Here is a 6,112-nt window from a genome sequence, read left to right as displayed (position 1 = left end):
TGCAGTTAAGTGATGGTAGCAGAAGTGGCTCTTCATGTTTGGGAGTGACTCTACATTATTGTGACACTGATCTGGTTCTTGATCTCTTCCCACTCACAGGGACAAGACCAGACTGAAGAACGGATGTACAGTGACAGCAACAAGGGCCCTCATTCATGACATGTTCTTTAACTCATTACAGCTTTTGTAGCCCTCAGTTTGGTCTTACAGGCAGGAAACATGGCCTGATGTGACTCCTCCCTGCTGGTATCAGTTGTTTACCTTTCTGTAACTACCGATCACCCAGCCTCGTAGAGACACACGTTTAACTCCCGTCGCGTCTACATAAGAACATTTTTCCTGAACGGTCCAGTGTGGTTCAGCAGTGAGAGGCATTCCCTTCCCCCGCCAGCAGGGAGTGCACTGGTCAAAGGAGTCAACACCAGCCAACCCTGGTTTGGAAGGTGTTGCTGGAACTGAAACCATCTGTGGCTGGACCGACCTCTCAAAGAGCTTTATGACACTTTCACACACTGCTGGTAGAGGCTACTGTGAGAAGCTAACACTAACACTTTTGTGTTGAAGTGGAAGTGTTTTTGCTGATGTTTAACACGCTCATGCTGGATGGCAGCAGGTCGATTGGCCGTCTAGAGAGTCCAAAGGTTGCAAAGCTGCAACGGTGAATTGATCAATTGGTTGGGAAGAAAATTAATCACCAATTAACTTTCCAAAGATGGCGAAACACAAGCTGATAAATGTCTGGATTTGCTCCTTTTTATTGTCATTTATTAAAAAAAAAAAAACAACAATAAAAAAAACTTTATTGCAGAAAAGCATCAACAGACAGGAGATCAAGACTTCTTTTTTTTAGATTTTCCAACTAACCCTTTCTACTCCCTCTTATCCCATCAGAATTACAACCCTGAAATGAGCACAAAACAGGAAGTGTCTGCGCCTCAACACGCCACATACAAGCAAATCTTAGTTTAACTGACACCAAATCGTAAAGTAGATGCAATATGTGTTATCGAAGAAATCAGTAAAAAACAACGGACAGAGAAAGGCTGCAGTTTCTCAGTGTCCTCCATGAGCAGGTTATCGCCTCGTATGGCGCCCTCCATCGGGGACGCCGTCTGTCCAGCTTTTTGATGAAGTTTGATAGCAGATTCTTAAAAAGTGGAAGGCAGCGGGGTAAACGGGGATGACCAACCCCGTCACACCCCCCCTACCTTGGCTTCCACCAGTGCCGAGTGCCATAAAGGTGGAAAATGTGGCCCGTTTAAAAACCATAAGTACAGTACAGAAAACACAATACACCACGCAGGCAAAGCCTCACTGAGTGTTCGCGGCGAGCAGGGGATCAGCGGGCAGCGTCTCTCTCCACCTCTAAACCTGGCCTATAAAATTCACCTACGCAATAAAACAAGAATCCTCTCAGAGAAGGTCAGAGACTTCTGAGTGATCCGCGTTGATGCTGCTCAGCCCGCCAGCAGGTTTTCATGACCTCTGTTGGCTCTTTACGTCCGAGGACAATCAGATCCAGATGAGCATCTGTAGGGCATCTGGTGCGAGGAATGCCTTTGAAGCCACGCACCCTTAAATTTTAGTGGATGCATCGATTATGTGGATCTGCTGACGTCTGCTTCGGTGGGCCGGGCCAGCAGTTTTATTGTTACTATCTTTGAAAGGATTCGATAGAAGGATGAGTTCAGGCAGGCGGCACAACCACCTGGCAGGCGTCTCCGGAACGTTGCTGGAGGGACAAACATTCCTCCGGAGGATATTCCCTTATTTGGTGTTTTGATGCTCCAAAGTCAAGCTGGGAGTAGCGCTGTTGACTCTTTCATCCCCATCAGAGTGACGTGTCTGTTCAACACTCATTTATGCAGGTTTCCTTTAAATTAATGTGTGTATCATAATTATTGCAGAAGTTGAAGTTCTTGTTAGTAGCTCTGGATATTCTAGTCTGCAAAGGTGCGGGATGATGAATATGTTCATTGTTACTGGTGGCAATATGACCAAGACATCAAATCAACCATCGGCTGGTGGAACGAGCAGACTGACACGTTGCGTCACGTCGCCCGTTTCTGACCTTGAACACATCTCAAGCGGCTCATTTTTAATAAAGCACTTATCTACGTGGCGGCACGTCACAGTGTTGCATCCTTCATCACACACCGATGCTGGAGGCTGCCGTGCACAGTGCCAATTGCTTACTAAGGGCACTTCAACATGGCCACGGGCGAGCGAGCGTCAAACCAGCCAGCCTTCGGTTACTAGATGGTCACTCGACATTTGCTGTTCCCGTTGTGGATGAAAGCCTGATGTTAGCAGGTGTAGAGCCTGAAACACGCTGGAGATGTGTGCTATGACTCCCTCCGCAGTGGGGAGTGGTGTTTTTTTACACAGCTACACTGGCTGTGTTTGTTCTACCCACAGAGTTGTGTGTGTGTGTGTATGGTTCTGGTCGCCCTGCAGCACAAACAGAACTGGTAAGAAAAACGACCTGCGGTGAAAAAAACAAACAAAAAACATAATAAAAAAGCGATTCGCTGAGGTGATGTTCATGTCTTGTCGGTGGTCAGCGTCGCTGCTCCAGTTCATCACGATGATCGGTGACTGCAAGCAGGTTGTTGTCCAACGGAAAGGGACTTTTCCAACCATCCAGCCATTGCCTTCCGCTTATCCTGTTAAAGGTCATGGGGGGGGGGGGGGGGGGGGCTGGAGCCTATCCCAGCAGCCTTCAGGTGAGAGGCGGGGTTCACCCTGGACAGGTCACCAGTCCATCACAGGACCAACACATAGAGACAGACAACCATTGGCTCTCACAGCCACGCCTACGGTCAATTTAGAGTCTGGATTAACCTGGTCCCTCTTGATGTCTTTGGACTGTGGAGGAAGCTGGAGTACCAGAGAGAACCCAGCAGGAACAGGGAGAACATGCAGACTCACACAGAAAGACCCCGTGCCCGAGCCGGGACTCGAACCAGGAACCTTCTTGCTGTGAGGGGACAGTACTGACCACTGCACCACTGTGCCGGGACTTTTCCCATTTTGCAAATATTTGTGGAATTTTCACGAGGAAAAATGTTCAACTGCACTCTTATAAAGTGTGTGGATGTGTGCACGCGGGGGGGGCGGGGGGGGGGGGCAACATCTAAAACTGCCCAGGACGCAGCTCTGCACATCCTGGTTTCTGTCATAAGCTACAAGATTCAACACGTACAAACGTGGACATGAAGGTGGGTCAGGAGGAGAGGAGGAGGGGTCACCGAAAACTTTACCCATCTATTTGAATGGCAGTCAACTTATTCTGGTTGTGTCTCGACGTCTCACGCTGGGCCGAGACTCAGGCATCGACTGAGCCTCTCTCACGTCGAAGGGCAGCATGTTCCAGATTTACAAAAATAACATGCACACTCATAACTTTGCAGCAAGGAGGGGCAGCGAGGGAGGGGGAGGTGCAGTCGGATGGGGTCAGATGGTTAACAAGTTTAACTAGCACGCTAATGACATTCCTGACAAACAACCAGGCCGTGATGTCACACCAAAGTCCTTCCAGAGTTCACCTGAGGTGAGTCACAAGGTGATTCAGTCCAGGGGAGAATCAGACAAATACACCGTTATCCCATCCTGTTGTTCTTGTAGCAATGTTTCAAATGAATAAATACGAAAAGAGAGGGTCGAGATGTGGGCGCCGCTCCCCTGCGGACCGCTGGTTGTCTAAAGGCGCAGGAATGTGGAAATAATCCCATCATCCCAAGCTAACATGAGAAATCCTCTAGGGAGGTCTGAGGAGAGGTAATATGTCAAGAGCAGAGAGGCTCGGGGAGGAAAACAATCCTGACAATGACTGAAACCACTGGATCGCCGTGTGGAGGAGTGACGGTAACCAGCCGTTTTTTTTTTGCAGCACACAGAGGTCACGACCTCTGTTGTTATTATGTGGGAAACCAAGGAATGTGACCTGCGCTTCAGCAGAAATCTGGTCTGGCCTGGAGGTTTTGTGCATTAAGTGTTAAGTAAAGTCGGTCCGGCTGAGCTCTCGTCTCTAGTCATCGCGACTTTGAACGATCACGTTTTAATCAAAACACACTTTCAATATGTGATCATGAGTAAAAAAAAGAAAAAGAAAAAAAAAAGAAAAAAATCATCTAAATGTAAGAAATCTTGTCTGTTTGAGGGGTGGGGCCATGGGTAGTATGATGTCATCGAGCATCAAAGCTATCCAACCAGAATCCTTTTATCTAAGATTCATGATCATCTCACTAAATTATGCAATTAGATTATGACCTAATAGGAAAAAAAAAACCCAAAACAAAACGCTAAACTTGGCAGCCGTTAAATGAGAACCGCTCATCCAAACTCGCCGCTGCGCTTCCTCCGCCAAGTTTACCCGCACGGACAGTTGTTGAGTTTATGAAGAGACAAACACACAACCAGCGACCCTCCACTTTATCGAGTTCAAACACAAGCGTGTCCTACTTCTTGTGAGTCATTGTGGATAAATCCGTGTCTATTTTGTCATGTCAAAATGTATAATTACTAGCAGCACTTTGGAAAAAAAAAATAGTTTTCAAAACAAAACATTTGCTTTGAAATAATTTTTCATGGTTTCACAAAAGTGTTGGGATTGAAATGGTTGTTTTTGGCTCCTAGTCTTATTTTTGTGCCCCCACCTTGAGCAGGACTCACTGGCAGAGGAGATGCTGTACCTCTGCTGGACTTTCCGGATTGAATAAAGATAAAACCTCAGATATATCTGGACTGTACCGGTCCCTGAGCCTGAATCTCTGCAGTGACCCCAGTAATATTTCTGATGAAAGAGAACAATCACGTCTAGAACAGTCAACCCATTTCTACGTGTGGTATGATTGTCCAACCAGCCAACTGCCGAACCTCACCGTTGCTGCTGCGACTGCCAGCTGCAGACGAGTATTTGTAAGTGGAGTAGTAGAGAATTTCAGTGTTGACATCATCCATTTTCTACCGCTTATCTTGTTAAGGGTCTTGGGGGGGTGGGGGTGGGGGCTGGAGCCTATCCCAGCAGCCTTCAGGCGAGAGGCGGGGTTCACCCTGGACGGGTCACCAGTCCATGGCAGGGCCAACACATAGAGACAGACAACCATTCACACTCACAGCCACGCCTACGGTCAATCTAGAGTCTGGATTAACCTGGTCCCCTCTTGATGTCTTTGGACTGTGGAGGAAGCTGGAGTACCACAGAGAACCCAGCAGGAACAGGGAGAAAATGGAGACTCACACAGAAAGACCCAGTGCTCCAGCCGGGACTCGAACCAGGAACCTTCTTGCTGTGAGGGGACAGTGCTGACCACTGCTCCACCGTGCTGCCTCATTAAAACCCATACATGTTTATTTTCTCTTATTTTATACACGCACATGCAATATAAGATTGGCAGTGGCACGCTTCTGTATAAAACGGCAGCAGCTCTAGTTTGGTTTTTAACAAAGATGGCGTGGGTTCGTGATGGAGGGACGTGGATGTTTACTGCTGTCCCGAGTCACATGAAGACCAGAACTTCTGCACTGAGCATTTATAACATTCCCAGCATTTATTGTTCAGAAGGACGCTGTGTTTTGTGTTCTCAGTGTTGGGTGGATCTTCATGTGAATAGAGAGCCAGTGTTGGAATTCAGAGCCTCCAGAACCATTGCTGACAGCAATAAATCACACAACAGGGTGAGAAATTTGCGTGTCAAGATAAACTAGCAGACCGGGGAGGTTACTAGATGGTTCCTAAATGAGAAGCAGGACACAGAGGCTGAGGTGAGGCTACATAGATTCAGTTAGAACACACACACAAAGCCCTGGGGTTTATCGTGGTCCTCTGTTCGAGGAAATTAAGGCATATAACATGTAAAAGTGCTGGAAAAAAACAAAAAATTCCCACCAAGAAACAAATGAGGAGTACCTGTACACGCCCCTGGCTGCAGCAGCGCTCTTTTCCATGTAATTTTTTTAAAAAAAATCTTCCTCTCTATATCCTGCCAAACCCATGTGAGGTATTGACAAAGGACTGAATATTTCCAATGCTGATTAAAAGTAAGTCAAGGAGGCTGGCAACCAGTAATTGCAGCCGATATTCAGTTGCTATAAACGTTGAAAATTTCAG

This window comes from Aulostomus chinensis, chromosome 2 (assembly GCF_037954235.1).
Source record: "Aulostomus chinensis isolate RoL2024-O1b breed Wild chromosome 2, RoL_Achi_v1.0, whole genome shotgun sequence".
Classification (NCBI taxonomy): Eukaryota; Metazoa; Chordata; class Actinopteri; order Syngnathiformes; family Aulostomidae; genus Aulostomus; species Aulostomus chinensis.
The sequence above is the reverse complement of the archived record's forward strand: the minus strand, read 5'-3'. Positions refer to the sequence as shown.